At 42.1% G+C, this 24,033-nt stretch overlaps 1 pseudogene; it reads left to right on the top strand.

Annotated features, from left to right (window-relative positions):
- The first annotated feature begins 885 nt into the window (after positions 1–885).
- The window catches only part of LOC110506081, a 119,135-nt pseudogene continuing 95,987 nt past the window's right edge, over positions 886–24,033 (top strand).

Raw genomic sequence — 24,033 nt, 5'->3', positions numbered from 1 at the left:
TGTCTCAGGGTAGCATTGCTGATCTAGGATCACTGATCAGGTCCCTCTATGTAGTCAGCAGATGCAGCTGCTGTTTCAGCACTGAGGACCGGACACCTGATCAACTTCCCATTATAGGAAAAGTCACATGTAATAAGTTATCGTGGCGATGACACACTTTGTCTTTTAATATAGAATTGATTACATTTTATTATTGGGACTCACATCTGGTTCTTGGGCCACAGTGCCAAAAGGATTCCAAAAATGTATTTTGTCCATGCCCTTGCCTATACACACACTTAAGTCATTGTTATTGACAACCAAAGAAATGTGTGCTTTGGATATAAACAAGGTTTTTGGCATTCTTAAGAAAAAGGACTATTCAAATAAGTCAGTAGCTTTAAAAGTCCTCAGGGTGGCAGTAGCGAGCAGGAGTTATTGGAGTCTGTTTGAGACCCTGGACTTTTTCCACATTTTGTTATGTTACAGCCTTTATTTTAAAATTGATTCAATCTACACACTACACCATAATGACAAAGCAAAACATGTTTTTTAGATTATTTTTTTTGCAAATCTATTGCATTTATTGCACTTTAGAGAAAAGCTTTTTATTACATGTGACTTGTCCTATAATAGACTACCTAGAGGGATCTAATCAGTGATCCTAGATCAGCAATGCTACCCTGTGAATATAGACTTAGATCTTCCTTGAATTGGATTTGTGTAAGTAAGTGGGGGAGGAGAGTGTATTGCAGGTGTGTAGCCTGGCTGGTCATTTGGTAGTGGGCTGTAGCCTCAGGCCTTTGCCTCTTATCTGACCCCTCCCCTCTCTTCTTAATTTTATAGCAGAGACAACAAATGGGGATATTTGTGCAATCAAAAGGGAATATTCACAAGGTACAGACCATGCCTAAGATATTTAATGGATGTGAGTGACAGACAGGAGTTGGGGACTCAACATTACCCATTTTGTATGACACTTGAAATGTGCATATCACGTGACTGGATCACAACCAGTCATATCTAACATCCATAAAGCAACATTCAGGGAATTTCATTAATTTGGACATCTGTTCAGTACTTGAAGGGTGTGTAGAAAAACTCTCATAATAGACCTCTTGAAAGTGGTAGCACATTACTGCCATCGAGTGGATGAAAATTGGTATAACACAGGTTATTCTGTAAATACACCACAATTCAGCCATATGAGACTTGACGCAGGATTAATAATGGTAACTTAAACCCACGTCTGATTTAAGAATATTGGATACCTTATTGTACATACAATACATGCATCATAATACAGCCAGTGTCTATTTTTTTTACACTTCATCAAATATGCTTTACCTTACATTTTTTAAACAGGCCTACAAACAGGAAATGCTAGCTGAAGTGGATGGTGACTGCATTTGGCCAATAGTGAATAGATTTGTAAAGACAAATAAATATAATGAAATCTCATTTTGTCTTCGCTATGTAACTTATAACCTATTTGATATCACAGGTAAAATGTAGCAATTACATTCACTTATTACTTATCAAGAGAAGGTAGGGAGGTACATAGTACTCATAGTAATAGCCATGTATTAATCGAACAATACATTTAATGTCCCCCAAAAAAATGGTTGCATTTGTAGCCTACAGTCAAACATATGTTGACATTGTTTATTCCACTTGCTTTGGCAATCAAAATCGAACAGTTAACACTCTCCCTTGACAATCCTTATAGTTCATTCACATATGGTATGGCCCATGTTGACTCCAATGCTTACCACAGTTGTCAAGTTGGCTGGATGTCCTTTGGGTGGTGGACCATTCTTGATCCACACGGGAAACTGTTGAGTGTGAACCCCAACAGCGTTGCAGTTCTTGACACAGCCCGGTGTGCCTGGCACATACTACCATACCCCTTTCAAAGGCACTTAAATATTTTGTCTTGCCCATTCACTCTCTGAATGGTACACATACACCCAGGGCTGCATGCTACATGCTAATGCTTAAGACCACATAGAGAACACAGCCAGCACCAGGCTAGCAGGCCTGGACAGGAGTAGGCTGGACAAGAGAATGAGTCAAAATTCACCCAAAGCTGAAAAACTGCCAATTAATGTTGGCTGAGCTGGAACACTAGAGTGAGGCCATAGCAAATTCATTGAAATGAAACTTCGCTGAGCCTCTTCTGACTGGAGTGATGCTTAGAATTCCATTTCCCTTAAATGGCACAAACATTTAAACTTTTTTTCATTTTACCACTACAGTCTGTTCTTAAGACGAAAATGAAAAATAACAACTCGTGTAGAAAGTAAACATCCACACCTCGATGGTGTCAAGTGTGCTTATGTCTGCGTAAGGAGGAAGTAGAAAAAAAAGGCAACAACTATTTCTGGTCTAGCAATCGGTGACAGCAGAGTACGCTGCCCAACCATATGTTATTAGAAAGAGGAGATTATCCTGATTTTAAAATGGTGTCGACTTGAACAAATCAAAATATACACTTTGTGAGATGTTTGACGACATAGACCAGCAAACCTCTCCATAGGAAAACATTGAGGGGAGCTCAGAGTTCCAAGCAATGTTCCCTCTAAATTGTGTGCAGTAGCCCGAGATTGCTGTGCAGCAGTCAGTGCAGAAATATCAGCCCACAGAGAGAAGCATGAGATTGCACTTCACTCAACTTTCTAGAGCAGCAGTCACAAACCGGTCAATCGCGATCGACTTGTCGATCTCCAAGGCATTCCTAGTCGATGGTAAAAGCCTTGTATTCATATATAATTTTTTATTTGTCTCGTGCTGTTTTTACATTTTCTGGGTTTCAAGACAGGCTTTTATTACTGCCACTTTTAGGGAGTTTGGTACACATCCGGTGGATAGGGAGCCATTTATTATGTTCAACATAGGAGGGCCAATCACAGGAGGTAGCTCTTTCAGTAGTTTAGTTGGAATAGGGTCCAGTATTCAGCTTGAGGGTTTAGAGGGAATGACTATTTTCATGAATGTGTCAAGAGATACACGATTTAAAAACTTCAGTGCGTCCTATGATCCTAGGTCCTGGCAGTTCTGTGCAGACTGAGCTTTGGAGAAATACGCAGATTTAAAGAGGAGTCCATAATTTGCTTTCTAATAATCATGATCTTTTCCTCGAAGAAGTTCATGAATTTATTACTGCTGCAGTGAAAGCCATCCTCACTTGGGTAATGCTGCTTTTTAGTTAGCTTTGCGACAGTATCAAAAATAAATTTAGGATTGTTCTTATTTTCCTCAATTGAGTTGGAAAAATAGGATGATCGAGCAGCAGTAAGGGCTCTTCGATACTGCACGGTACTGTCTTTCCAAGCTAGTCGGAAGACTTCCAGTTTGGTGTGGCGCCATTTCCGTTCCAATTTTCTGGAAGCTTGCTTCAGAGCTCGGGTATTTTCTAGTTTCTAGATCTAATTTCTTATGAGAAATGTTTTTATTTTTTAGGGGTGCAACTGCATCTAGGGTATTGCGCAAGGTTAAATTGAGTTCCTCAGTTAGGTGGTTAACTGATTTTTGTCCTCTGACGTCCTTGGGTATTCAGAGGGAATCTGGAAGGGCATCAAGGAATCTTTGTGTTGTCTGTGAATTTATAGCATGACTTTTGATGATCCTTGGTTGGAGTCTGAGCAGATTATTTGTTGCAATTGCAAACATAATAAAATGGTGGTCCGATAGTCCAGGATTATGAGAAAAAACATTAAGATCCACAACATTTATTCCATGGGACAAAACTAGGTCCAGAGTATGACTGTGACAGGGAGTAGGTCCAGAGACATGTTGGACAAAATCCACTGAGTCAATGATGGCTCCGAAAGCCTTTTGGAGTGGGTCTGTGGACTTTTCCATGTGAATATTAAAGTCACCAAAAATGAGAATATTATCTGCTATGACTATAAGGTCCGATAGGAATTCTGGGAACTCAATGAGGAACGCTGTATATGGCCCAGGAGGCCTGTAAACAGTAGCTATAAAAAGTGATTGAGTAGGCTGCATAGATTTCATGACTAGAAGCTCAAAAGACGAAAACGCCATTTTTTTTTTGTAAATTGAAATTTGCTATCGTAAATGTTAGCAACACCTCCACCTTTGTGGGATGCATGGGGGATATGGTCACTAGTGTAACCAGGAGGTGAGGCCTCATTTAATACAGTAAATTCATCAGGCTTAAGCCATGTTTCAGTCAGGCCAATCACATCAATATTATTAGTGATTAGTTCCTTGACTATAATTGCCTTTGAAGTAAGGGATCTAACATTAAGTAGCCCTATTTTGAGATGTGAGGTATCACGATCTCTTTCAATAATGACAGGAATGGAGGAGGTCTTTATCCTAGTGAGATTGCTAAGGCGAACACCGTCATGTTTAGTTTTGCCCAACCAAAGTTGAGGCACAGACACGGTCTCAATGGGGATAGCTGAGCTGACTACACTGACTGTGCTAGTGGTAAACTCCACTAAGCTGGCAGGCTGGCTAACAGCCTGCTGCCTGGCCTGCACCCTATTTCATTGTGGAGCTAGAGGAGTTAGAGCCCTGTCTATGTTGGTAGATAAGATGAGAGCACCCCTCCAGCTAGGATGGAGTCCATCACTCCTCAGCCGGCCAGGCTTTGTCCTGTTTGTGGGTGAGTCCCAGAAAGAGGGCCAATTATCTACAAATTCTATCTTTTGGGAGGGGCAGAAAACAGTTTTCAACCAGAGATTGAGTTGTGAGACTCTGCTGTAGAGCTCATCACTCATCACAGGGGGCCAGAGACAATTACTTGACGCCGACACATCTTTGTAGCTGACTTACACGCTGAAGCTGTGTTGCACTTAATGACCTCTGACTGTTTCAGTCAGAGGTCATGTTGGTGCCGATGTGGATAACAATATCTCTATACTCTCTACACTCGCCAGTTTTAGCTTTAGCCAGCACCATCTTCAGATTAGCCTTAACATCGGTAGCCTTGCCCCCTGGTAAACAGTGTATGATCGCTGGATGATTCGTTTTAAGTCTAATACTGCGGGTAATGGAGTCACCAATTACTAGGGTTTTCAATTTGTCAGAGCTAATGGTGGGAAGCTTCGGGGTCTCAGACCCCGTAAATGGGAGGAGTAGAGACAAGAGAAGGCTCGGCCTCAGACTCCGACTCGCTGCCTAATGGGGAAAACCGGTTGAAAACCGGTTGAAAGCCCAGTTGTAGATAATTTGTAGTAGGCAATAGGGGATGGATTGCTTTCTACAAGAGAACAAAACATACAGTTGAAGTCGGAAGTTTACATACACTTCCAGGTTGGAGTCATTAAAACTAGTTTTTCAACCACTCCACAAATTTCTAATTAACAAACTATAGTTTTGGCAAGTCTGTTGTGACATCTACTTTGTGCATGACACAGATCCCTTTTCCATCAATTGTTTACAGACAGATTATTTCACTTATAATTCACTATATTACAATTCCAGTGGGTCAGAAGTTTACATACACTAAATTGACTGTGCCTTTAAACAGCTTGGAAAATTCCAGAATATGATGTCATGGCTTTAGAAGCTTATGATAGGCAAATTTACATAATTTGAGTCAATTGGAGGTGTACCTGTGGATGTATTTCAAGGCCTACATTCAAACTCAGTACCTCTTTGGTTGACATCATGAGAAAATCAAAATAAATCAGGTCAAAAAAAAATGGTAGACCTCCACAAGTCTGGTTCATCCTTGGGAGCAATTTCCAAATGCCTAAGGGTACCACGTTCATCTGTACAAACAATAATACGCAAGTATAAACACCATGGGACCACGCAGTCGTCATACCGCTCAGGAAGGAGACACGTTCGGTCTCCTAGAGATGAATGTACTTTGATGCAAAAAGTGCAAATCAATCCCAGATCAACAGCAAAGGACCTTGTGAAGACGCTGGAGGAAACCGGTACAAAAGTATCTATATCTACAGTAAAACGAGTCCTATATCGACATAACCTCAAAGGCTGCTCAGCAAGGAAGAAGCCACTGCTCCAAAACTGCCATAAAAAAGCCAGACTACGGTTTGCAACTGCACATAGGTACAAAGATTGTACTTTTTGGAGAAATGTCCTCTGGTCTGATGAAACAAAAATAGAGCTGTTTGGCCATAATGACCATTGCTATGTTTGGAGGAAAAAGAGGGAGGCTTGCAAGCTGAAGAACACCCTCCCAACCATGAAGCACGGGGGTGGCAGCATCATGTTGTGGGGGTGGCAGAACCTTGCTGCAGGAGGGACCGGTGCACTTCACAAAATAGATGGCATCGTGAGGTAGGAAAATTATGTGGATGTATTGAAGCAAGATATCAGTCAGGAAGTGAAAGCTTGGTCACAATTGGGTCTACCAAATAGACAATGACCCCAAGCATATTTCCAAGTTGTGGCAAAATGGCTTAAGGACAACAAAGTCAAGGTATTGGAGTTGCCATCACAAAGCCCTGACCTCAAATCCTATGAAAGTGGATTTGTGGGGAAAAACTGAAAAAGCGTGTGTGCGAACACATTGTTCGCTGGTAGGCTCTCATTGTAAATACAAATTTGTTCTTAACTGACTTGCCAAGTTAAATAAAGGTTAAATCCCCCCCCAAAAAAAATTCCTGCAATAAAAATAAAAAGTACCTCTTCAATTCCCTTAAAGATTGAGTTGGTGCCCTCTAGTTGCCATTGTCTGTAAGTACACGTTGGAACTCGACTCAGAAGCAGCGTGTAGACAGCTGAAACCAAGGAGACCGCATATGGTGGGAAAACACAGGTACAGGTGAGTTATGTAAATAGTGCGTGAAAAACTATGATAATATAAATACGGAATGGTGCACTACAGAGAACGGTCATCATATTGTAATTTTGATATTTTGCACTTAAAAGATTTAGTGTGTACATTTGAAGTATTGTAATGTTGCTTATGTGGCTCGTTAGCTAACGCATTTCTTATACCGGTATGCTGACTAACTAACCTTAGCTAGCCAGCTTGCTAGCTGACCTTCTATTGAGCATTCGCCAAGCAGCTGTTTGGATTACCACCTTATTCAGGCAACTCAAAGTAAACGAAACCTGCACTGAAAAAAAAGTGGTTGAACTTGTTAGGCACACATAATGGCAATGCCCGTTAGCTACATCTATCTGGTTAGCCAGTTCATGCAATGTTTTAACACTTGACACCAAAGATTACCTATCCCCCGCAGACACTGTGACAGATCACTACGGTGGAGCAGGGGACGATGTGCCCGATCTCTCAGACAGTGATGATGAGGAGCAGTGGATGGAGGAGGCCAATGACAACTTTCAAGTTACTTGCTTATTCTGTGACAGGTCTGTATCATTGCTGTTCTAAGCAACTCACTGATACATTTAATCTGGTTTGAAGTAGTTAGGTCTCTCTGAAAGTGTTGCTGGTTAAAATAAGTATTGTCCTTCATGTTTTCTCAGGTTGTCAAATTCTGTACCAGAAACACTACAACACTGCCTAATAGAGCATCAAGTTGAGCTTGTTGAAGTGGTTAATGGGGCAGAACGACAGATTTATACCTTGTCAGCTCGGGAGTTGATCTAGCAACCTTTCGGTTACTGGCCCAAAGCTCTAACCACTAGGCTACCTGTAGACCTTTGGCCAAAGCAAGGTCCAGGTAAAAAAAGTAATGACCCAGATCTCATCCATGCTTCTTGTCAATAGGAAGTGTAGTCGTCTCGCAGCTGAGATTGAAGTTGGACAGTTTATAGAAATTGTCATTGCAAAAGAACAGAAGGTGTTTAGACTACCTGCTAGAAATACCTTTTGGGCAATTCTGCGCCAGGTGTGCCCAAAGCTAGTTATACTAGCCTCTTTGTGGGGAAAAACTAATTCTCATTGGCTGGGCCTGGCTCCCAAGTGGGTAGGCCCCGAAGCTGCGGCCCTGCCTAGTCATGTGAAATCCATAGATTAGGGCCTGATTAAATTATTTCTACTGACTGATTTCCTTATATGAACTGTAACTCAGTAAGATTGTTGCATGTTGTGTTTTATATTTTTGTTCAGTGTATAATATTTCGGATCTTACTGAAAGGAAATCCATAGAAAGGGTATTTGCGGTAAGATTGCTTGGCATGCTTTTGAAATCAGTATCCAAAATAATTACTGAGAAATAATTAAAGTTAGGACTATAATCAGAAAGGGTAGTTTTTAATTAGCCATACATACTTAATCTTAATACATACTTAATCTTAATATATACTTAATCTTAACAGTACTCATATCTCAGATCATCCGATACAGTTTCAAATGACACCAACACTTTCTTTGTAGTATCTACAAACAAATCACTGTAGTGTCTTAATTAAGTAAGTGATGCCCACCCACCAAAGGATTTCAAATGTATGCCAAACATCCTTCCCCCAAAGGACCTTTCCAGGGATTTAATTTCAGGAAGATCCAAAACTTCAGAATTATCTTTGGGCCTATATCTTGTGTGGAAAGCTCCATTGCTGATATTATTGCAAGCATACAGTGTGCCTTCTCCAACACACATGTAAACAAAAATCCGTTATAGCTATGATTTGATTAATCATGAATTTTAGGTTCTCGAACCTCAAATGAATCAGTTACTTCTTAACGTTAAAACAGATCGCCTTTCTATGTCGTGCCAAGTACATCCCTGGTTTTCCAAGTTCATGGACAATTATGACTGTGTGCTTGCAGAAGTTCAGTGGGCAGAGCCTGTCTACGATATCTGAGTGTTCAATTCCCTGGGAGAGTGATGAGGACTTGAGGCCAGCTTTACAGGATGACCCCTTACTGCAGATAGGAACTGGCATTCACAGGTTCATTGTTCAACTGAAAGGCCTCAATTTAATCAAGTGCAGATAAAGGGTAACTGCATTACAGGTATATTTAGAATGTTTTCACCAGATGTGGTGTTTTGCATCAATATCCAATGTTGTTTTAAAGAAGAACTTGAACCTGTTTAAAACCAACAAAGCCTGTATGCTGTTCCTATAAACAGTGAAACTGCAGTGCTGTTTTCTTTTATCTAGCATTATTTGACTGGGCATTTGCATGGGATGACGTCACTGGTATGGTTCAGACAAAGGAGGTTTGGAGCATTGCATGTTTGGCAGAGATGCAATTGTACACAGTACTGTTAGAGTAGGCAGTCATTATCTTTCTGTGTTTTAAATGTGTTCAAGTGAGTCCCCCCCTCTCTTTTTCTCTTTCCCTTTTGTTAGATCTGGAAGAACTGTGTGAGGGGACGGGGATGTTGCCTGGGCCAGTGTGAAACCAGCTACTCCCCTGATGCTCTTCTGCAGAGGGCCCAGGGCACAGAGGAAGCCCTGGTCAGAGCCATGGATGACCTACACAAACTCAAGTCAGTGCTGCCCACACTACTGTTAATTGCTGCGACTACTACTGTTATAAGCATCACCACTACTACCATTTCTGATATTATTACATTAACCCTATTATAACTACATTAACCCTTTATACTCGAGGGAATTGGCCAATATGGATAGGGTCACATTTAAATGTTTCTATCAGAAGAAATATGAGAAGCATATGCACCACCGTGGTAGCAATTGAAAGGGGAAGTAGTGGAAGGTGCTCAACCAATGTGAGTTGAGGAGCAACCCAAAAATGTTGTCATCATTGAAAAGGGTAAGGCACAACACTCGCTCACCATTGAAAACGCATAATTGTTTTAAAGCTTTTAATAGTTCCTTAAATAAAATAGTATTTACCTCTGTCATAAAGTATAGTATGTTACTCCAATTGTCCTCAATTGCGCAATCAAACACATTTTCTCTTCCTCTCCAGGGGTGCTTGGTGGGAGAGGGAGTGAGTGTGTTTCTCTTCACAGCAGCTACCAGTGAAACTGGTACAGGGGCAGCGCAGACACTTTCATTAAGGAATCAGGCCAGAGTAATGGACTTTACTTTTTGACCAAATCATTATTTTAGCTGCCACAAAAATACAAAGGTTTGAGTGAAGTAACCTGCGGCCAGCAGGGGGACCCAGTGAACTCAGTTTTGGCGAGGCCTTTCCTTTGACTTGGAGGAAAAAGAGAAGGGGGGGGGGGGGGGGGATTCCAATACTGCATAGAGTGGGGGGTAGAGAGGAGGGGGGGGGATATAGATGCGCTTTTTCCATCTACTGCTATGTCCTGTCGGAAGGTTGTGCTGTAAGTGTGTGACTGTGCTGCTGTAAATCTGTTCCAATACGTTCCGGATAGAAGTTGCCTGTACGCATTGATCTAGGATCAGCCAATCTGAACCTTAAACCATGGGGGGGAATGCAAAACTGACCTTAGATCAGGGTCTAGGGGCAACCTCAACCTACTCAGTTGTAAAATACAATGGTATTTGTTTCAGGTTGCTGGCCCAGGGTCTATTATTGATTGCAGATTTGGGTCGGGGCCCCCGGGGCCTTGGGTGCCATGGCTGAGCTCCGGGAGGACGAGGACGAGGCCTACTTCAGCTCATATGGCCACTACAGCATCCTTGAAGATATGTTTAAGGTCCGCTGCCACAATGGCCTGCCTGCACGTATGCATATACTCATGCCCTCTATTAAACTGCTGTTTCTTCTTAACTCCGTAGCCACTGCAGAGAGAGGAGGGACGCAGGTTTAGCAGTGCGGTTTATGTGAAAGGCTCGATGTAGCATTAAATTAAAATGATCGTCTCTATGCAAACTACGATGTTGATAACATGACACTTTTCTCAAAGTGAAAAATCAGCAATAAGGAGTGAGCTCTCATGCGAAACATCAGCATTACTATAACATGGTGGAGCTTTAAGATGTGGTGATTATATTTCACACTTAAGCATTACAAGTTGTGTGTGTGTGTGTGGGTAGGAATGTGGTCAACCCTCTCTTCCTCTCTCACTTACCGCAGTGCTTCGACATGATTCGTTCCCTCTCTCTGATTGGTGCTTAGCACTATATATACGTCAGACTAAACTCCATCAAAAACCCTTCCTCAGAGGAAAGAGGAACCACGTGACAGGTTTGCGGTAGAAGATCGTCAACTCTTTTACGGGCTGCCATAAAGTGGATCACACTGTGTGCGAGAGAGAGCGTGCGTGCGTAAGACAGGGCGAAAGAGAAATTTAGTCTCACCATTTAACCCTCCCACTTCCTCCCCTGCCCCATCATCAAAGTTTAATCTGCATCTCTGGTCAAGTTATTGAAGATGAATCTGGAAGAATCAGTTCTCTATTTCTAGAAGCTCTGGTTTTCAATCATCCTTGCTCCAAGGATCCTTCGCGCCTCCTCATGTCAGCCTAGTTTAATGAATATGAGGTCAGCTGTCATGTCAGATCAGTCTTTGGAACAGATACAATTAATTTATTTCAACACCATGAGGGGGGGTTTCCTTGACGCTCTTAAACCTAGTCCTGGACTAAAAGCAAGCTCAATGGTGAATCTCAGTTTCCGGGAAACTGCTCCTATGGGATTTAACTGTAATTTGGCAAAAGATTTGATCACTTTGTTCGGTTTCTGTCACCTCACCAAAAGCATGCGAAGGCATCATCCGAAGTCAGTGAGGATAAGTTTTGAGTTTTAGATAAATGTGTTTTTCATGGGTATGTAAAGGGCCTCCCTCTGAAAAGCGTAAGGATTTGATTGGCAGGTTAATTAGCCAGTCCTGACCAACTAGATTCCATGTGGAATGGTCGAAAGGAAGCCAGTCCTTTCTATTTCTATGTTTGAATAGGTCTACTCTTCTTTAGATTTCTACGCCTAGCAAGCATTGAACTCGTTTTTCGTGGAGTCAAATCCCCAGTCAGCTCTGATTCAACGAGATACACATACAAACACAAACATGGCACTCCAGAATCCTGTGGTCATCTCCCCTCTAGTTTTCATGGGAACTCTCCATCACATAGACATACAACCGTACGCCCGGCTGTGACACACACCTTGGTCTCGGGTGATTGGATAATTTGTTTCAGTGTGTTATGTTGTTTCTGAAGACATGCTCTATGATTATGTTTTCTATGTCCGTGGTAATGGATGACCTGAATGCCCTTTGTTCCTTCCTTTCGGGATAAAGTGCGCACAGAAAGCTACAGGGACTTCATGTACCTCAAACCGGAAGTGTTCAAGGTGAGCAAAGATCTCGGCGGTGCGGGTTTTAAAATATAAATTCACAATTGCTATAGCAGTGACGCGCTTGATTTAAAACACTGGGACTTCATTACGCGCTGTAGCGCCTCTCAGCTGTGGACTGTGGAGTGCTGATAACGGGAGCACACCAACCCCCCTATTGCCTCTCTTCCTCCCCCAACCCTGCACTGTCATTGAAGCAGGCAGCGTTCATCTCCAAGGCCATCCCTTATTTGCTGCCACCGGGTAGGCACAGAGGGAGGGGGTAGAGGATAGCCGGGGGGAGAGGAGGGGAAACGGTTTAAGAGGATGGTGAAGAGTGCTGGAGCAATTTTCCAGTCAAAGGGGTTAGGGATTGAAGAGAATGAGTCGGAAACGGGACGGTTGCAGGAAGAAGAAAAGCAGGGTTTGGACTGGGTATTGTTATCCCTGTCATCGGGGTGGCGGTGGATGAGGGTTATGTCGACCTGCTGCAACCCCTGTCATCGTGATAAACACTCTGGCTCCTCTCCTGCACCTCGCCCCCAGTATGGTCATTCAGCGAACCAGAAAGAAGCAAAATATGAGAGAGATTGTGTCAAAGGACTGTAGGCTGGATTTGAACCCATGTCATTAGACCAGCCAGACCAGAGGATAGGAGTATATCTTTATTTTAAGAATGTGTAATGTCAGAATAATAGTAGAGTGATTATTTCAGCTGTTATTTCTTTCATCACATTCCCAGTGGGTCAGAAGTTTACATACACTCAATTAGTATTTGGTAGCATTGCCTTTAAATTGTTTAACTTGGGTCAAACGTTTTGGGTATCCTTCCACAAGCTTCCCGCAATAATTGGGTGAATTTTGACACATTCCACCTGACAGAGCTGGTGTAAATGAGTCAGGTTTGTAGGCCTCCTTGCTCGCACACACTTTTTCAGTTCTGCCCACAAATGTTATATATGATTGAGGTCAGGGCTTTGTGATGGCCACTTTAATACCTTGACTTTGTTGTCCTTAAGCCATTTTGCCACAACTTGGAAGTATGCTTGGGGTTATTGTCTATTTGGAAGACCCATTTGTGACCAAGCTTTCACTTCCTGACTGATGTCTTGAGATGTTTCAATATATCCACCTAATTTCCCTACCTCGTGATGCTATATATTTTGAATTGCACTAGTCCCTCCTGCAGCAACGCACCCCCACAACATGATGCTGCCACCCCCGTGCTTCACGGTTGGGAAGGTGTTCTTCGGCTTGCAAGCATCCCCCTTTTTCCTCCAAACATAACGATGGTCATTATGGCCAAACAGTTCTATTTTTGTTTCATCAGACCAGAGGATATTTCTTCAAAAAGTACTATTTTTGTCCCCATGTGCAGTTGCAAACCTTAGTCTGGCTTTTTTGTGGCGGTTTTGGAGCAGTGGCTTCTTCCTTGCTGAGCGGCCTTTCAGGTTATGTCGATGTAGGACTCGTTTTACTGTGGATATAGATACTTTTGTGCCTGTTTCCTCCAGCATCTTCACAAGGTCATCCTGATCAGACAGGTTTTTTGCATGGACGATACATTGGAGATTATATACGACAACTACTAGAAAAAATAGAACATCATGAAACGTATAAGAGGCCAGGAATGGTATTTATAGGCATTTGATAAAGTAAGAATGGATGCCTGGATATTTTCAGTTTCTGTAATTCTCTTTTAAAATGGGTAAAAAATAATGTATAGCAACCCCAGGTGTAAAATAGTAAATAACGGCTACTTCTCAGAGTTTTGAATTGTCAAGAGGAGTTAAGCAAAGGTGTCCTCTGTCACCATATCTATTCGTTATGGCCATCGAAATGCTAGCTATTAAAATCAGATACAATAACAACATTAGAGGATTAGAAATCCAAGGCTTAAAAACAAAGGTGTCCATGTATGCCGATGACTCAAGTTTTATAATTAATCTGCTAGCTCGATCCCTGCAATGTCTCATTAAAGATCTAGATAACTTTTCTGTACTCTCTGGACGAAAACCTAATTATGATAAGTGTACACTATTACGTATTGGATCCTTAAAAAATACAACTTTTACATTACCTTGCAGCTTACCTATAAAATGGGCTGATGGTGAAGTAGACCTACTCGGTTATTCATATCACAAAATGTATCAATAAGCTCTCCACACTGAATTTCAATAGAAGACTTGTAAAAATAGACAAGATCCTGCAACCATGGAGAGGTACGTACCTGTCTATTTATGGAAAAATTCCCCTGATTAACTCCTTAGTCATATCTCAGTTTACTCACTTACGGCGCTGCTTACTGCTGATGATTCGTTTTTCAAATCATATGAGCAAAAAATATTTTGCTTTATCTGGGACGCTAAACCAGACAAAATAAAACGAGCCTATCTATATAATGAATATGTGTCACGACTTCCGCCGAAGTCGGCTCCTCTCCTTGTTCGTGCAGCGTTCGGTGGTCGACGTCACCGGCTTTCTAGCCATCGCCACGCCATTTTTCATTTTTCATTGATCCATTTGTTTTGTCTTGTTCCCTGCAAACTTCCCCAATCACACTCCATGTATTTATTCCTCTGTTCCCCCTCATGTCTTTGTGTGAAATTGTTTGTTAGGTGTTAATTGTTGACTCGCCAGACTGGTTTGCTTATACCGTGTTGTTCACGAAGATGTTTATTGTTAAACATTTACTATTGTGACTGTTTTGCACGTTTTGCACTTTTGCCAATGGGTTGGAGGTTTCTCCTGCCTCATTAAAGTGTGCACCTGTTCACAACTTTCTGCTCTCCTTCACCCGACTTCGCTACCAGTACGCACACACCTAACCATATGAATTGAATGGGTTGATATTATTTGGTATAAAAGTACTAAACCTTTCTCTAAAAGCTTCACTCATTCAAAAGTTTTATTTGAACCCTAAATGGTTCTCAAGTAGATTAATAAAAAGCTCATCCATTGTTTAAAAATTGCCTTTTTGCCTTCGTGCAGATTGCCATGTCTTATTTTCGATTAATTGACAAATGATACTTTTTTCAAAGTATGTCTTTTTCAAACAAGCATTGCAGAGCTGGCTACAATTTCAATTTCATCACCCTGAAAAGATAGAACAAATATTATGGCTGAACTCAAATGTGCTGGTTGATAAAATACCTGTATTTATGGGAAAGATGTTTGAAAAGGGTATTTTGTTCTTAACTCTACCATTACAATATAATTTATGTCCTTCATGGAGTTATCAGAATTGTATGGCATTACCCCAAAAATGGAGGAGGCAGCGGGAGGTGGTAAGGAACTGGTCTGTCTGCCCAATATAAAGGATCAAAACTGGCAGAGGAATAAAAATAGCACAAATAGGAAAGATTACCAGTATACTGGATTTGCTGTGTGTGAGAGAGGGAATGATGGTCAAAAGATAAAGGGGAAAAAAAAGTCATAATAAAAGTACATTTGAATGACACTAAGTGGCAGTGTTTTTACAACTAATGTCTTCTGTCTTTTCCTTTTCCCCTTTAGGGGGGGTGTGGGGGCTGTGGGAGGGGTCTCGAATGGTTGAGGGACAGCTATTGGGGAACTGTGGGGGGGATCTTGGTGGGTTCGAGTTTCACAAGATTGTGATCATGAAAAAGGAATCTATGACATATATTCTATATCAATATCATACACACGCACCCTCACCCTACAGACCCGTGTTCAATCCCAGGCTGTGTCACCGGCCGTGACCGTGAGACCCATGAGGCGGCGCACAATTGGCCCAACGTCGTCCGGGTTAGGGGAGGATTTGGACGGCTGGGATTTCCTTGTACCATCGTGCTCTAGCTAGCTAGACAGTGTGTCCTCCGACACTTTGGTGAAATGTAGAAGATTTTGTATGCTTTATTTGCCAGGATGTCATACTCATTTCAGATTTTCTAGTATGAATTCTCTCCATGATATTGAAGAATATAATCATAATTTTAGACCCACAATTTTAGACCCACGTGTTTGCTACCAATAGCTGAAAAAAACAATTACGTATTAGATAATGGCTTCTCAGTATGCGTGCAGTATGTTGATATTCGTTGCTTCCTGCATGCATTGCTACTAAACAGTATGTTCTAATAAATAGTATGTTCATGTCAAATAGGCACTAATAATAAAAAGGCAGGCTTATCGATATACTTGCTGCTCATTGGGCGGCAGGGTAGCCTAGTGGTTAGAGCATTGGGCTAGTAACCGGAAGGTTGCAAGTTCAAATCCCCGAGCTGACAAGGTACAAATCTGTCGTTCTGCCCCTGAACAGGCAGTTAACCCACTGTTCCTAGGCCGTCATTGAAAATAAGAATTTGTTCTTAACTGACTTTCCTGGTTAAATAAAGGTAAAATAAAAAATAAAAAAATTCATTGCTGTAGCTGCAGTGCTAGTTGTAGCATGAGTGGAAGTAGGGAGAAGTGTGTTTTGTGAAAGTGTTGAGTAAAACAGTGCTGAATAAAAACTTGAACATGAACGCACTCATGAAAACAGCAGCTCTATTCTTTGACAGTCTCACTCTTGTCATGGTTTTAAAAGTTATGAAATCTCACGTTCGCTAGTATCAGCTTTTCCTGTGTGGGGTATTGAAAGCTGCAGGCACCTAGATTTAAGCTGTCCAATTGGCCAGAGCAATCAATCAATCAAATGTATTTATAAAGCCCTTTTTACTTCAGCTGATGTTACAAAGTGCTAAACAGAAACCCAGCCTAAAACCCCATACAGCAAGCAATGCAGATGTAGAAGCATGGTGGATAGGGAAAACCCCCTAGAAAGGCAGGGACCTAGGACAAAACCTAGAGAGGAACCAGGATCTGAGGGGTCCTTTCCTGGCTGTCCCGGGTGGAGATTATAACAGTACATTGTCAAGATGTTAAAACGTTCATAGATGACCAGCAGGGTCAAATAATAATCAGTGGTTGTAGAGGGTGCAAAAGGAGTAAATGTCAATTTACTTTTTTCATAGCCGAGCATTCAGAGTTAGAGACAGCAGGTACTCTAGAGAGAGCGAGTCAAAAAACAGCAGGTCTGGGACAATGTAGCACGTCCGGTGAACAGGTCAGGGTTCCATAGCCGCAGGAAGAACAGTTGAAACTGGAGCAGCAGCACGGCCAGGTGGACTGGGCACAGCAAGGAGTCATCAGGCCAGGTAGTCCTGAGGCAAGGGCTCAGGTCCTCTGGGAGGGAAGAGTGAGAGAGAATTAGAGGGAGCAATACTTAAATTCACACAGGACACCGGATAAGACAGGAGAAATACTCCAGATATAACAGACTGACCCTAGCCCCCCGATACAAACTATTGCAGCATAAATACTGGAGGCTGAGACAGGAGGGGTCTGGAAACACTGTGGCCCCGTCCGACGATACCCCCGGACAGGGCCAACCACTTTGCCAAAGCACAGCACCTACACCACTAGGGGAATATCTTCAAACAACCAACTTACTACCCTGAGTATAGCCCACGAAGATCTCCCCCACAGCATGAACCCATGAACCCCCACGGCCAACCCGGACAGGAAGATCACGTAATTGAATCAACCCACTCAAGTGACGCACCCCACCTAGGGACAGCATGGAAGAGCACCAGTAAGCCGTTGATTCAGCCCCCGTAATAAGGTTAGAGGCAGAGAATCCTTGTGGAGAGAGGGGAACCGGCCAGGCAGACAGCAACGACATCTAGGAATCTTTGGGTTGTCCAAGAATTTATAGCACGGCTTTTGATGATCCATGGTTGGGGTCTAAGTAGATTATTTGTTGCGATTGCAAACATAATAAAATGGTGGTCCGATAGTCCAGAATTATGAGGAAAAACATTAAGATCCACAATATTTATTCCACAGGGAAAAAACTAGGTCCAGAGTATGACTGTAGCAGTGAGTAGGTCCTGAGACATGCTGGATAAAACCCACTGAGTCGATGATGGCTCCGAAATACTGTTGGTGTGGGTTTGTGGTCACCAAGTCACCAAAAATGTGAATATTGTCTGCCATGACTACAAGGTCCGATAGGAATTCAGGGAACTCAGTGAGGAACGCTGTATATGGCCCAGGAGGCCTGTAAACAGTAGCTATAAAAAGTGATTGAGTAGTCTGCATAGATTTCATGACTAGAAGCTCAAAAGACGAAAACGCTGTCTTTTTTTTTGTAAATTGAAATTTGCTGTCAGAAATGTTAGCAACACCTCCGCCTTTGTGGGATGCGCATGGGATATGGTCACTAGTGTAACCAGGAAGAGTGGCCTCATTTAACACAGTAAATTCATCAGGCTTATTAAGCTATGTATCAGTCAGGCCAATCACGTCAAGATTATGATCAGTGATTAGTTCATTGACTAACTGCCTTGGAAGTGAGGGATCTAACATTAAGTAACCCTATTTTATTTTGGGATGTGAGATATCACAATCTCTTTCAATAATGACACGAATGGAGTAGGTCTTTATTCCAGTGAGATTGCTAAATTGAACTCCGCAATGTTTAGTTTTGCCCAACCTAGATCGAGGCATAGACACAGTCTCAATGGTGATAGCTGAGCTGACTACAATGACTGATATGTTCTGTTGTGCAACGGGGTTTGAACCCCCTTGTATTATTTTGTATATTTTGGTTTTCTGAGTTTTTTGAGCACTTTTTAAACTGCTCCGTTTATACCAAGGTCGGTCTCCTGCGCTTGACTTCCCTGCCACCAACGCGCACCCTTACAATTGCATTATCTAGGTGAGTTTCAGAGAGTCAGAATATGAATGTCATCTGTTACAAGCAAGTTATTGACTTCATGGACCTTGTTTCTTAGGCTACATATGTTAATATGGGCTATTTTTTTAGCACTTCTGGGTTGCTTGATTGTTTTTAATGCTTTACTGGAAAGCTTATCAGATGTAGACTTACTCATGTTATTTACATTGGAGCTGATAGTGCAGGGTGAGCTGCATAAAGTGGTCTTCCTACTATTGCACACCGCCTCAGTGCTAACAGTGTAACTCTGGTTTATAGGCTCATGATTACTTATTACAATAGCTGTAGGATAAACAGTTGTATTTGGTGAAATTAGGGGTACTTAAGTTAAATGATTTACATTGTGTTTGCCAATGCCTCTAAGATCATGTACATTATATACAGCATTATGATGACTCATTGTCACAATGGTAGGGGTTAACTGAGCTGGTCTTGGATAATTTACCAGTCATTGTTTCAACGCAGCCTTGAAATGCGTGGACATAGTCCAGGAGCCAAGATGATTTGGATGGACTCCGTCATTCCTGTAGAGTATCTCCAGCAGTGCTACATTCGTCTTTTAGCCAGATGTGTAACTCCGGCAGTCTACTGAATCGTTCACACCCGTGGCCCATGGATTACTATATAAAATAGTAATATTATCAACCATGTGTAGTTAGTGATTACGATTGATTGATTGTTTTTTATAAGATAAGTTTAAGAAGAAGTGTATCTTTCTATCTATATGTAGAACATGTATATTTAGTCAAAGTTTAGGATGTGTATTGCTTGTTATCTGACGTTATCTGCCGGAGCTATCATAATTTCTCCGGACATCCGAGTAGCATTTTCTGAACATGGCGTCAATGTAAACGGAGATTTATGGATATAAATTGCATATTATTGAAAAAAACAAATGTACTGTGTAACATGTCCGATTACTGTCATCTGATGAAGATTTTCAAAAGGTTAGTGAATTATTTTTCTTTTAATCCTGCGTTTGTGATTGCATCTTTTGTTCGACAAAATGGCTGTATATCGTCTGTGTCTTTGGTGGTGGTTTGACATAAATATGTGCTATGTTTTCGCCGTAAAACATTTTAGAAATCTGACTTGCTGGCTAGATGAACAAGGTGTTTATCTTTCATTTGAGCTATTGGACTTGTTAATGTGTGGAGGTTAAATATTTCTAAGAATATTTTTGCATTCCGTGCGCCACCGTTCAGCTGAACGTGGGAGGGTAGGTTCCCAAAAGGGAACCTACACCGTAAAGGCGTTAACGCTAGCTAGCAACTTACCTTGGCTTACTGCATTCTCGTAACAGGCAGGCTCCTTGTGGAGTGCAATGAGAGGCAGGTGGTTAGAGCGTTGGACTAATTAACTGTAAGGTTGCAAGATTGAATCCCCGAGCTGACAAGGTAAAAATCTGGAGGAGGTACAGCTGGAGTTAGCCTGCCATGATGACAACCTGTCATTTGACCAGCTCATCAGCATGGTGATCCGGTTGGACAACCTCCTGCAGTCCAGAAGACCTGCGCAGAATTCAGGTAAAGTCGCCACTGGCGCCCTGTGCTCTTCACAGATGAAAGCAGGTTCACACTGAGCACGTGACAGACGTGACAGAGTCTGGAGACGCCGTGGAGAACGTTCTGCTGCCTGCAACATCCTCCAGCATGACCTGTTTGACTGTGGGTCAGTCATGGTGTGGGGTGGCATTTCTTTGGGGGGCCGCACAGCCCTCCATGTGCTAGCCAGAGGTACCCTGACTGCCATTATGTCCTGAGATGAGATCCTCAGACCCCTTGTGAGACCATATGCTGGTGCGGTTGGCCCTGGATTCCTCCTAATGCAAGACAATGCTAGACCTCATGTGGCTGGAGTGTGTCAGCAGTTCCTGCAAGAGGAAGGCATTGATCTGGGACATCATGTCTCGCTCCATCCACCACAGACTGTCCAGGAGTTGACGGATGCTTTAGTCCAGGTCTGGGAGGAGATCCCTCAGGAGACCATCCGCCACCTCATCAGGAGCATGCCCAGGCGTTTTATGGAGGCCACACACACTACTGAGCCTCATTTTGACTTGTTTTAAGGATATTACATCAAAGTTGGAACAGCCTGGAGTGTGGTTTTCCACTTAAATTTTGAGTGTGACTCCAAATCCAGACCTCCATGGGTTGATCAATTTGATTTCCATTGATAATTTTTGTGTAATTTTGTTGTCAGCACATTCAACTATGTAAAGAAAAAAGTATTTAATAAGAATATTTCATTCATTCAGATCTAGGATGTGTTGTTTTAGTGTTCCCTTTATTTTTTTGAGCAGTGTATATTGGAAATATATTCCCTCCCTAGTAGTATGTTGACTAGCACATTTCCCTCTCCAGTAGCGTGTGGACTAGCACACTCCCTTCCCCAGTGTAGTATGGACTCTCTCAGTAGAGGTCTCTGTGACCTCCAGCTACCTTTTTATTTGTTTCAGGTGGTTGAGTTCAATAAAGCGGGTGTCAGTCGGCCTGGCCCGTAACTCACATAATTTAGTACACCATGACTGACTCTCTTCTCCCCTGCCTCTCGGCTCTTCCACAGCTGCTCCCTATACTACTGCTAGTGCAACCTCTTTCTTAATGAACAGAATTTCCCTTACTCAGACAAAACATTAGCAAAAGTTGCTTAATTGGCAGGAGGGATGGGGCAATTTCTTATTGTGCGAGGTGCTCAAGTTCCAATCTGTTAGTCAAAACCCATAGAACGCTGTGAAGCACAGAGCCAGAGCGCTGACTTCATTTATAGCATGTTACTTTACAGCCACTGCATTCCAATTAAGGCATTTATCAGTGCCCAAATCTGCCATTTTCAACCTGTATACAGGTACGAGTGTAAGGGGCTACTACACTCACCTGCTGTGTGTTCTAAAACACCTACACCCGTTTTATACCAGCTCTCCACTAGCACCACCAATGAAGGGACAGTGCTTCCAAACAAAACTCATTTTACCACCCTTAGAACACCAAGCACTCTCCTCATTCGGCATATGCCTGAATGTAGCTTTGAGTTAGGGGCCATTATTGTCTGTTATTATTACCATTATGCACGGGAGTGTCGTATAAGCAAAACAATGGGATTGCAGGAGAGGGGACTTTTTAATTTTACAGCCCACTGATTCGCTGTCGGTATGTGTGTGTTGGCATGCAGGCAGTGTCACACTAGGCCTCCCAGCGCGGCAGGACAAAGGTGAGGACATGACATTGTACTCCAGATGCATACCTATACTGACACATGCACGCACTCACACACACATACACACACCTCAAAACCCCTTCCTCTTCTCCCAAGACCCACTCTTTTCCTCAGAACCGCTCAGCTGGTGTGTGGGGACGTGTGTGTGTGTAATCACAGTGCCTGTGTGTAGTATCTGTCACTACCCCACCGTGGAAGTTAATGTACAGGGATGCAAACTTGTCACCTTTCGGCGAAATTCGCCTTTTTGAATCCAAAATAGGTGACCTACATGCTTCTTGTAGATCCGATGAGAAAAGTTTCTGGCGGGAGTCACTACTGGTTGTAGGCGAAAGAGTGATGCGCGTTTGGAACAACACTGGCTGTATACCAGGCTCAGCCAATCGTTCACATAACAGAATGCAGCACGCGACTGAAGAGAGAAAAAACAACCAATTTGCTAGTTACATCATCAGCGCTTGCACGATAACGAAGAGGTAGGTGAGAAGCCTGACCATGGAGACGGGGGTGAGAAGATGATGAAGTATACTTCATGAGCTATAACCGAAAAACAACTGGCATTTGGAAAGTTTGAGGTGAGGGAAAAGTGTGGTGGAACAAGTATTGTTAGCATTAAGTATTCTCCGTTAGCTAGCCAGAGAAATGTTGAGCAACATTAGAACATTTACCTGATCAAATAATTGAGTTCATAGTGTGAGAATTAGCTGGCTAATAGTCAGACAGCTAACGTTAGCGCATTTGATGTTCGCTATATTGAAATTCGCTATAGTATTAACTGGTTTACGACTCCTTGCCTTTCCTCAAATTACAACGTGTTAGTTGGTTATTGGACCCTGGCAATCTGTGTGAAATGTTAACTAGCTAACAAACTATCTGTGAATGGATATTTTCCCTCTAGAGTATGTGGTTAATTTTTCAGAATGAGGGAATTAGGTGAAAATGAGGCGTTGCTTATTAAACAAGTGGATTCAGGGTTGAAGTATAGCTGGAGCTGGGCCTGGTTTAAGCTGGATGCCACCATAGAGGTGAAAGGAACACCACACACTTGGCCTCTTTCTCACTTTTTCAGTCAGTGGATTAAAAGGGGTATGCCAGGTGTACTGTCTGCCTGAAAGAGATCAATTATGCCAACAAAGGGTAGCATGCTCTGCTGGCACATTGTAGAACAGATGTCCACAGGCAGAAAGTTAACAATGTAATAATGTGTAGCCCAAAGAGATTGCTTTTGTTGTGTTGAACTTGACAGTAACACGTGTGAGTGAGGGTTATTACATTTTTTTTTTACTTGGTGACCGTTATTTTTGCACACATGTAGCCTTGTGCACTTGATCGATAACCACTATAGTGGCCACTATAATAGAGCAAAATAGAATGCCTGTTTGTTTCATTCTATTTCTACATTAAGATGTTTTTTTCCCAAGTGCAAAATTTAGATGTGTGTGGTCATAATAAAGGCTGTCATGGCTACCTGCAATATTAGTGTATTGTTTTTTTCTCAAGACTTGAGTGTCATTTGCAGTAAAGTCTAAGCAACAAATAACATTGGATTGCTTACTTTACATATTTTAGCTTTTAGTTTCACACGTTATTTTACACACAGACACTGATCATGTAGATCACATTCTTTGTTGTTTAATTAGTTAAAACCTGCATTTCCCCCTAGCAGGGATTCAGTGCAAAAAAAAGTGTAACCTTTTTGGGCCCTCAACAGTTTGCATCCCTGTATATAAGGATATGTAATTAAAATTTGAGCCCGACCAATTAGGGCTGTGACGGTCTTGGAATTTGAGGTTACAGTAATTGGCCAGGGCAATGTACACGGTCACCAACATAGCTGTTCAGGGGGGTCAAAAAAGGGGAGGTCGCAATTCTGTTTGTACACAAGTTTACATGGATATGCTTTTAATAAAAAACCTACATGAAACAAACCATTACACTTCGTTATTATCATAGCTTATTATTATTATTCAGGTTATTACTAATAAATATTCATCAACAAATGAAGAAATGCCAGTCTGGAA

Source organism: Oncorhynchus mykiss, chromosome 26 (assembly GCF_013265735.2).
Source record: "Oncorhynchus mykiss isolate Arlee chromosome 26, USDA_OmykA_1.1, whole genome shotgun sequence".
Taxonomy (NCBI): domain Eukaryota; kingdom Metazoa; phylum Chordata; class Actinopteri; order Salmoniformes; family Salmonidae; genus Oncorhynchus; species Oncorhynchus mykiss.
The sequence above is the reverse complement of the archived record's forward strand: the minus strand, read 5'-3'. Positions and strand labels throughout refer to the sequence as shown.